Genomic DNA, 7,675 nt, shown 5'->3' with positions numbered 1-7,675 from the left:
CGCGATAGACCGCACCGATAGGTTTCACAGGACACCGGAAGTTATGCTCTTACAGACCACCGGAAGTTAAGGTGAAGAGAAACTAACGGATCGCTGCAACTCGCAGAAGCTACTGGAGTCCAGGCACCGAATGGTGGGTTAGCGGTTCCCATTTTGTGTCAGGCAGGCTAACGTTAGCCTATTGTAAACTACTAATAAGACACGTAGCCCCCTAGTTAACGGGTCTGCTGACCCTTTAGCCGAGCGGTTAGTGAGGTCGCCTTGTGGTGCAGTACACCCCGTATTCGAATCCCGCACCGGGCAACAAAATAACCGGTCACATTGGTGGCAGCGGCGGGATCCGGAAGTGTGCAGATCCTCAGAAGTCTCTTTGGAGCGCGGGAATAACAAAGCGCGAGGGCGCGCTTCCGGGAGAGGGTGACGACTGTAAACTACTATTAAGACACGTTAGCCCCTAGCTAATGGTCTGCTGACCCTTTAGCCGAGCGGTTAGTGAGGTCGCCTTGTGATATCGAATCCCGCACCGGGCAAGAAAATAACCGGTTACGCTATGTTGGATTCTGGGTAAGGTTAAAATCATAAAGTCATATACTGTATTGACTACTCATCAGTTAGATATTTAACATCTTTCATGAGTTTTTGTCAGCATATTTTTAAAAAAAAAGCGTCCTCGTGTTGTGGTCTACGAACGAAGGGGAGAACGGCTGGCTTAACGTTGCAACTTAATAAATAAAAGGAATATTTGTACAAACCTGCCACCAACAACCAGGATGTCCGTCGGTGTCCTCGTCACTTAAAACTCGCCAACAAATCCCGCCGTGAAGTCCGACCAAGCGCCGAGACCCGCAGGCTTGGCTTTGTGTATTTCCCTGCATGGCGTGCAAATCCAGTACATATAAATATCAGGCAACTGACTTGTGGCCAGATGTTACCAGATGTTAGTGTCCACGGGTTATTTGGTCACCGTCAAGTCCACCTCCTTAATCTCAGCACATAATCTTGCGTTATAATCCCGATTTCACTGGTTCCCCTGCTAGAAGCCCCATGATGTTTTGCCGCTCACTGCGACTGGGAGGGGCGTGTCCAGTGGGAAAGTGACGTCAAGGCGCCCCCTCCCCAACCAGAGGAGGCGCTCGTGCAGCGACCAAGATACTAACCCACATCTGCCCCCCCCCGCAGACCACGCCCAATTGTGTCTGTAGGGACGCCCCGCTAAGCCGGAAGTAACACGGGGACTCGAACCTGCGATCCTCTTGTTGGTCGACCGCTACGCCACCCGGACGCCCGTAAAGAAGTATTTCAACCCCTTGGAACCGAAATCACTGCACATCTCTGTACGTCAGCCTGACATGATATTTCAGATCGTTTCCACAGCACGCTTTGGAAAGCGGACGCAGAGAGAGACGCGTCGGCCCTGTGTCGGACGCAGAATCATGACGTAGCTATCTCCACCCGGGCGTTGCTTCTGGCTGATAAACTGGTTCCGGAGAGGTTTCGCCAGCGCCGCCCCGCTCGACATTGCACGGCACGAATGATTCAGTGGCACCGGTCCAGACAGTGGGAGAAAGATGACAGACGAAACGGGCCTGTCCGCTGGGCGTGTGATGTAGCGAGAGGAAGAGGGGGAGACCGAGGGTCATTAAAAAAGAGACAAAGGGCGTCTGGAATTTGAAATGCAGAAGGAGAAAAAGAGAGAGGCAGACGGAGAGAGGGAGAGAGAGAATCTCTGATGTAGAGGAAGACGAAGAGAGAGACGGTGGATGAGAGAAAGTGTGTGTGCGTGTGCACGAGTATGTGCGTGCGTGCGCGTGCGTGCGTGCGCGTGGGTGTGTTCGTTGCCTTGCATGTCTGTGTATGTCTTTCCATGATGACAGAACAAACGACCTCCTCTGTCATGCATGGCCTTGAGAAACCTCCATGGATTTAGGGCTCCGTCCGCCCGGGGGCTCTCGGGGCGTCCTTGGGCTGCCTGTTTGTCTCTTTCCACACCGTCGACTGCCCAAACAGCAGGGTTCTCCTCCTCTCCCACGGGTCAGGTCCCTCTCAACCCTCCGCAAGCTTTGATCTGATGGACGGGAGAAGGGGGTCTGAGAGGGCTTTAAGAACTCTGAGCTCTATGTGTGTGTGTGTGTGTGGGGGGGGGGGTGCTGTGATGGGGTAGCAGGCAGGGAGGCAGGGGGATGGTCAGGGTCAGGTGGGGTCAAAGGCCTGCGTCCATCCCGCCTGTCCTCCTGTTCGCTGGTTATAGGAGAGCTGCTACCACACACACACACACACACACACACACACACACACACACAAAGCCACAGCAAGAGTTTTCAGCTGTTGTATTTGCTGAAGATGTTTGTATTTTGTAGTATCGTGCCCCAGCTTGCATGGAGAAAGACAACAGAAACATATTCTAGACCAGCCTACCAACAAACTACCTCCGTTCTTCTTTACCATGTTGTGCGTCTTATTTGGCGGCAGTTGTTTATCCTATCGAATGACGGATTTAGAAACAGAATATCATCCACTAAAGCCCAGAACAGGTTTGTGAGTTTGTGGACAAGTTAAAAAACCATGCAAAGGTTAATAACACGGCAGGCTGATCTTGGTGCTCTGTGACGTAAGCATAGCAGGATAAACGGCCCCAGGTAATAACATAACAGGTCTGTCTGTCTGTCTGACTGTCTGTCTGTCTGACTGTCTGTGAATCACCTACACCCAACAGATCCGTGATTAATGTCATTAGCTGCAGCTGTGTTTATCCTGCTATGCCCACACCACAGAGTACCAAGGCCAGCAGCCTGCCACGTTATTAACCTTTACATGGTTTTTAACCCGTAGACGTCATTAAACTCACTGAAATGGTCTAAGGGTTCGGTTACTCTTTAATGAAGACAGAATACGTTGATCATTTTTTTAGGTTTATTTGAATCCGCTACGTAGTGGCCACAAGCACATCTGTATGCCGTGCACAAGCAGAAAGAAGGCGCGGTCCAGATTTACTCGCTACTTCTGGACTGCCTTGTGCCTTCATGGTAAATCCAGTCTTACCAATCAGGTGTGTGCGCGCGCGTGCATGCGCGTGCGCACTTGTGAGCGGTCCTCCACGTGTACTTCTCCTCTCCACGCCTTTTCCCCACAGACGGCCTCTGACCACCACAGAGCCGTCAGCCCTCTGCTCAGGACAGCCCGTCTTTTGAAGACTGAGTAATTAACGTGCCATCCGATACGCCATCCAGCCAAAGACGCTCTCCCGAGACACGCACGCACGCATGCGCACGCGCGCACGCAGGTGATACATCACACGGTGTTAACTGGCCAAGTATCATTGTCAGCTGTCTCTTGGTGTATGACGGTGACCCCGAGGCATGCCCGCAGAGACCGTAACGTGCCAAAACGACAATCCCCTCTTCACCACGTAAAGCTCCAGGAGAGTGATCAGCGGCGGGGGGCGGGGGGGAGTTCGGATACATCTTATCCAACTTCGGTTACAATTCCCGGCCGCGAAAGTTAATCATACCAAGAGACACCCAAATGTGAGGCTTCTGTGAACTTATATTATTATTATTATATCTCCGAAGCTGAAACGAGGCGTCGGATAGACTCGCCATTACACAACGCACGGCTCACAAACGGCGTTTGGGGGGAAGACTGCAGTACACAAACACACACACACACACACACACACACACGCACACACACACACACACGCTGAGATATCGGGACGAAACACGCGGCGGGGGCGGGGGGGGGTGGTCACCATCCGCGACAGAGGTCACAAAGTAACCATTTTCGCGGACGACGTAATTTTGTCCCTAAAACTCTTCCGTACCCGCACCGTTCGCTGTGACGGGCGAGACACCTGATACGTTAGAGTTAATAAAACGAAACCTGCCGAGGGGGGGCGAGTTTGTTGGTTTTGTGTTGTGTGTTGTGTGTGTGTGTCTGTGTTGTGTGTGCGTGTGTGTGTGTTGTGTGCGCGTTGTGTGTGTGTGTTGCGTGTGTGTGTTGTGTGCGTTGTGTGTGTGCGTGTGTGTGTGCGTGTGTGCGTGCGTGTATGCGTGTGATTTACGGCTGCGTAATCCTCATGTAGCGTGGCTCGGCGTGACGCGGGGTCCGCCGGACGCGGCGCGGGCGGTGTTTAGTTATTCATGGCGCGGTGTGAATTACAGGCGGCTTCACCTGCGCCGCGCAGGCTCCACCTTGACTCCACACGACACCGGAGTTCACCCGCCGCCGTCAGAATGAGTAACGGGCCCGGGCGAGGTCTTGCTGTAACCCTAGACGCCCTGATAAGGGCCGGCGGGAAACGGGGTCAGCCGCCATTACGCAGAGCGGAGAGACGCCTCGCAGCGGCGCTGTTTCTGCGGACGCGCGGCGGGGGGGGGGGGGTCGCTCCTGTTTGCGCATGCGTCTTAAAGGGGCCGCCAGCATTTCTCCTTGGTGGGCGGACTTCAAAAAGCAGCAAAGCAGAGAGGGTGTCTTTATTAGGGACCCCCCTCCCCGGGACCCCCCCCTTGATAGAGGTCTCCGTTTTTTTTAGGGCGTCACGTTCTGCACGCTCGGCATGAAATCGCGGAGCTTTCTGGTGGAGTCGTGAGTTCAAACTCTGCAGGGAAACAAGAAGCCCCCCCCCCGCTGATGGACCCCGCACCCCCCCATCGGGGTCAAAGGTGACGCAGGCCTGTCGAGCTGAGACGGATGCCTGGCTGAGATTTCCTTTGGCACGTTTATTTGGGCTCGCTGCGGATCCATACGTGCATGTGACGGAGGACTCCTGTAAAATAATATTCATGGCTTCGGCGTCGGCGTATAAAACGCTAATTTTATGACTTCAGTGACCCCCCCTTTTTTTTTCTTCTTCTTCTTCTGCTGTTCAAACTTTTTTTTTTTTTGCATCCTTGCATTTAATAGCTTTCGTTGCATGTAAATACACAGCCAGCCTGCCTCTCACAGGCCCTGCATGGAGAAACAACAGGCCTCGTGCTGGTTACTTCGTTAAGCACTACTCTGCAAGCTAGCCCCCCGCCCCCCCCCCCCAAAAAAAGGGGGTTTTTTTGTGCTTTTGTCATTTTATCATTATTTTTTTCCAAGCACCTCTCTTTTGATGTGGCGGACACCGCCATGGGCCATGTGTCAGAAAGGAAAGAGAGAAAGACACAAGAGAAGAAGAAAAAAAAAAGAGGGGGGGGCGGGGGGAGGGGGAGGAGGGTCCTAATCCATAGTCCACAGGTGTGTTACACCTTTGTTACCCCGGCAGAAGTTCACAACAGAGTTGACGACAAAGGGCCGGGCCCCATTGTGGCCCTGAGAACAATACGGAGGCTGTGAATGGCTAATCCCTCCGGACCGCTGACAGGTCGGGCCTTCCAGCGACAACGGGGGCTCGTTTCTCCGCCTGACGCGGGTGGGAAAACCCGACCGCTTACAGCCGCCGAGCCCTCGCCCTGAGCGGCGACTGGCAGCCATTGTGAAGGGGGAAAATATCATCTCCGTTGTCAGGCCGCGGCCAGCTTTGTCGTGTCGGATGATGAATTAGGGGAGAATATGGCGCCGGAGGGGGGGAGGGCTCCCTTCTGTGAGAAACCTCCTCGGCCGGCCGGTGAGGAGTCGTTCGCTCTGGAGGCTCGTCTCCGAACAACTTCTCTCGACCTTGTCGTGTTGTCTGTGAACGGCGGTGTGACCCCGCTCAGGACAGGGCTTCTCCTTCACCGTGGGTGGGGGGGGGGGGGGGGTTGTCGTTTTTTAATAACACGCGCTTGTTTGGTGCTCAGGGTTGTGACACGTTTCATCCATCACCATCACCCGCTTTCATCCTTTTTGTACATTTGATCATCAATAAGGGCTGAAGCGTTTTCTTTGGGGGATGGTAAATACCATGAATACCAGAATAGATGTGTGATGGCCCGGCGGCCTGTCCAGGGTGTCTCCCCACCCGCCGCCCAACGACTGCTGGGATGGACTCCAGCACCCCGCGACCCTGAGAGCAGGGTAAGCGGCTTGGATAATGGATGGTACATACTGTCCTAACTGCGACGCCACCCGTCACACTGCATGACACACGTGCAGTCTGTCCATGCATCAGCACACACGTGTGTGTGTGTGCATGAATGAGGCTTTTTGACATTTATTCATGCGTGTATGCAAGTTTACCTGTGGGTATATGTGTGTGTGTGTGTGTATGTACATATATATATATACCTGATATACCTGCTTGCACATATATGAGAGATAGGGAGAGCGAGAGAGAGAGAGAGAGAGAGAGAGAGAGAGAGAGAGAGAGAGAGAGAGAGAGAGAGTGTGTGTGTGTATGTACATATATATATATACCTGATATACCTGCTTGCACATATATGAGAGATAGGGAGAGAGAGAGAGAGAGAGAGAGAGAGAGAGAGAGAGAGAGAGAGAGAGAGAGAGAGAGAGAGAGAGAGTGTGTGTGTGTGTGTGTGTATGTACATATATATATATACCTGATATACCTGCTTCCACATATATGAGAGATAGGGAGAGAGAGAGAGAGAGAGAGAGAGAGAGAGAGAGAGAGAGAGAGAGAGAGAGAGAGAGAGAGAGAGAGAGAGAGAGAGAGTGTGTGTGTGTGTGTGTATGTACATATATACCTGATATACCTGCTTCCACATATATGAGAGATAGGGAGAGAGAGAGAGAGAGAGAGAGAGTGTGTGTGTGTGTGTATACCTATTTCCACATACAAGAGATAGAGAAAGAGAGATTGTGTGTTTGTATACCTGTTTGCACACACAAGAGAGAGAGAGGGGGAGAAAGATTTGATTTTTAAAAAGTAACTTTTATTTTTTAAAAATGCAATCATATTCAAACCACAAGCAAATAAATAAATATGTAAAAATGAAAGAGAGAGAGAGAGAGTGTGTGTGTGTGTGTGTTTGTATGCCTGTTTGCACATACGAGAGAGAGAGAGAGAGAGAGAGAGAGAGAGAGAGAGAGAGAGAGAGAGAGAGAGAGAGAGAGAGAGAGTGTGTGTGTGTGTGTGTGTATGTACATATATATATATACCTGATATACCTGCTTCCACATATATGAGAGATAGGGAGAGAGAGAGAGAGAGAGAGAGAGAGAGAGAGAGAGAGAGAGAGAGTGTGTGTGTGTGTGTGTATGTACATATATACCTGATATACCTGCTTCCACATATATGAGAGATAGGGAGAGAGAGAGAGAGAGAGAGTGTGTGTGTGTGTGTGTATGTACATATATACCTGATATACCTGCTTCCACATATATGAGAGATAGGGAGAGAGAGAGAGAGAGAGAGAGAGTGTGTGTGTGTGTGTATACCTATTTCCACATACAAGAGATAGAGAAAGAGAGATTGTGTGTTTGTATACCTGTTTGCACACACAAGAGAGAGAGAGGGGGAGAAAGATTTGATTTTTAAAAAGTAACTTTTATTTTTAAAAAATGCAATCATATTCAAACCACAAGCAAATAAATAAATATGTAAAAATGAAAGAGAGAGAGAGAGAGTGTGTGTGTGTGTGTGTTTGTATGCCTGTTTGCACATACGAGAGAGAGAGAGAGAGAGAGCATGTGTGTGTGTGTGTGTGTGTGTGTGTGTTCCTGAGTCATTGTCCACACTTCTCTCCAGAAACTGGAGGACAATGGCGAGCTGCGCAGGCCATGTGTAAGAAACCAGCTCTGTTAAGAGAGA

The sequence above is a fragment of the Lampris incognitus genome, chromosome 19, assembly GCF_029633865.1.
Source record: "Lampris incognitus isolate fLamInc1 chromosome 19, fLamInc1.hap2, whole genome shotgun sequence".
In the NCBI taxonomy this organism is placed as follows: Eukaryota; Metazoa; Chordata; class Actinopteri; order Lampriformes; family Lampridae; genus Lampris; species Lampris incognitus.
Note: the sequence above shows the minus strand (reverse complement) of the source record.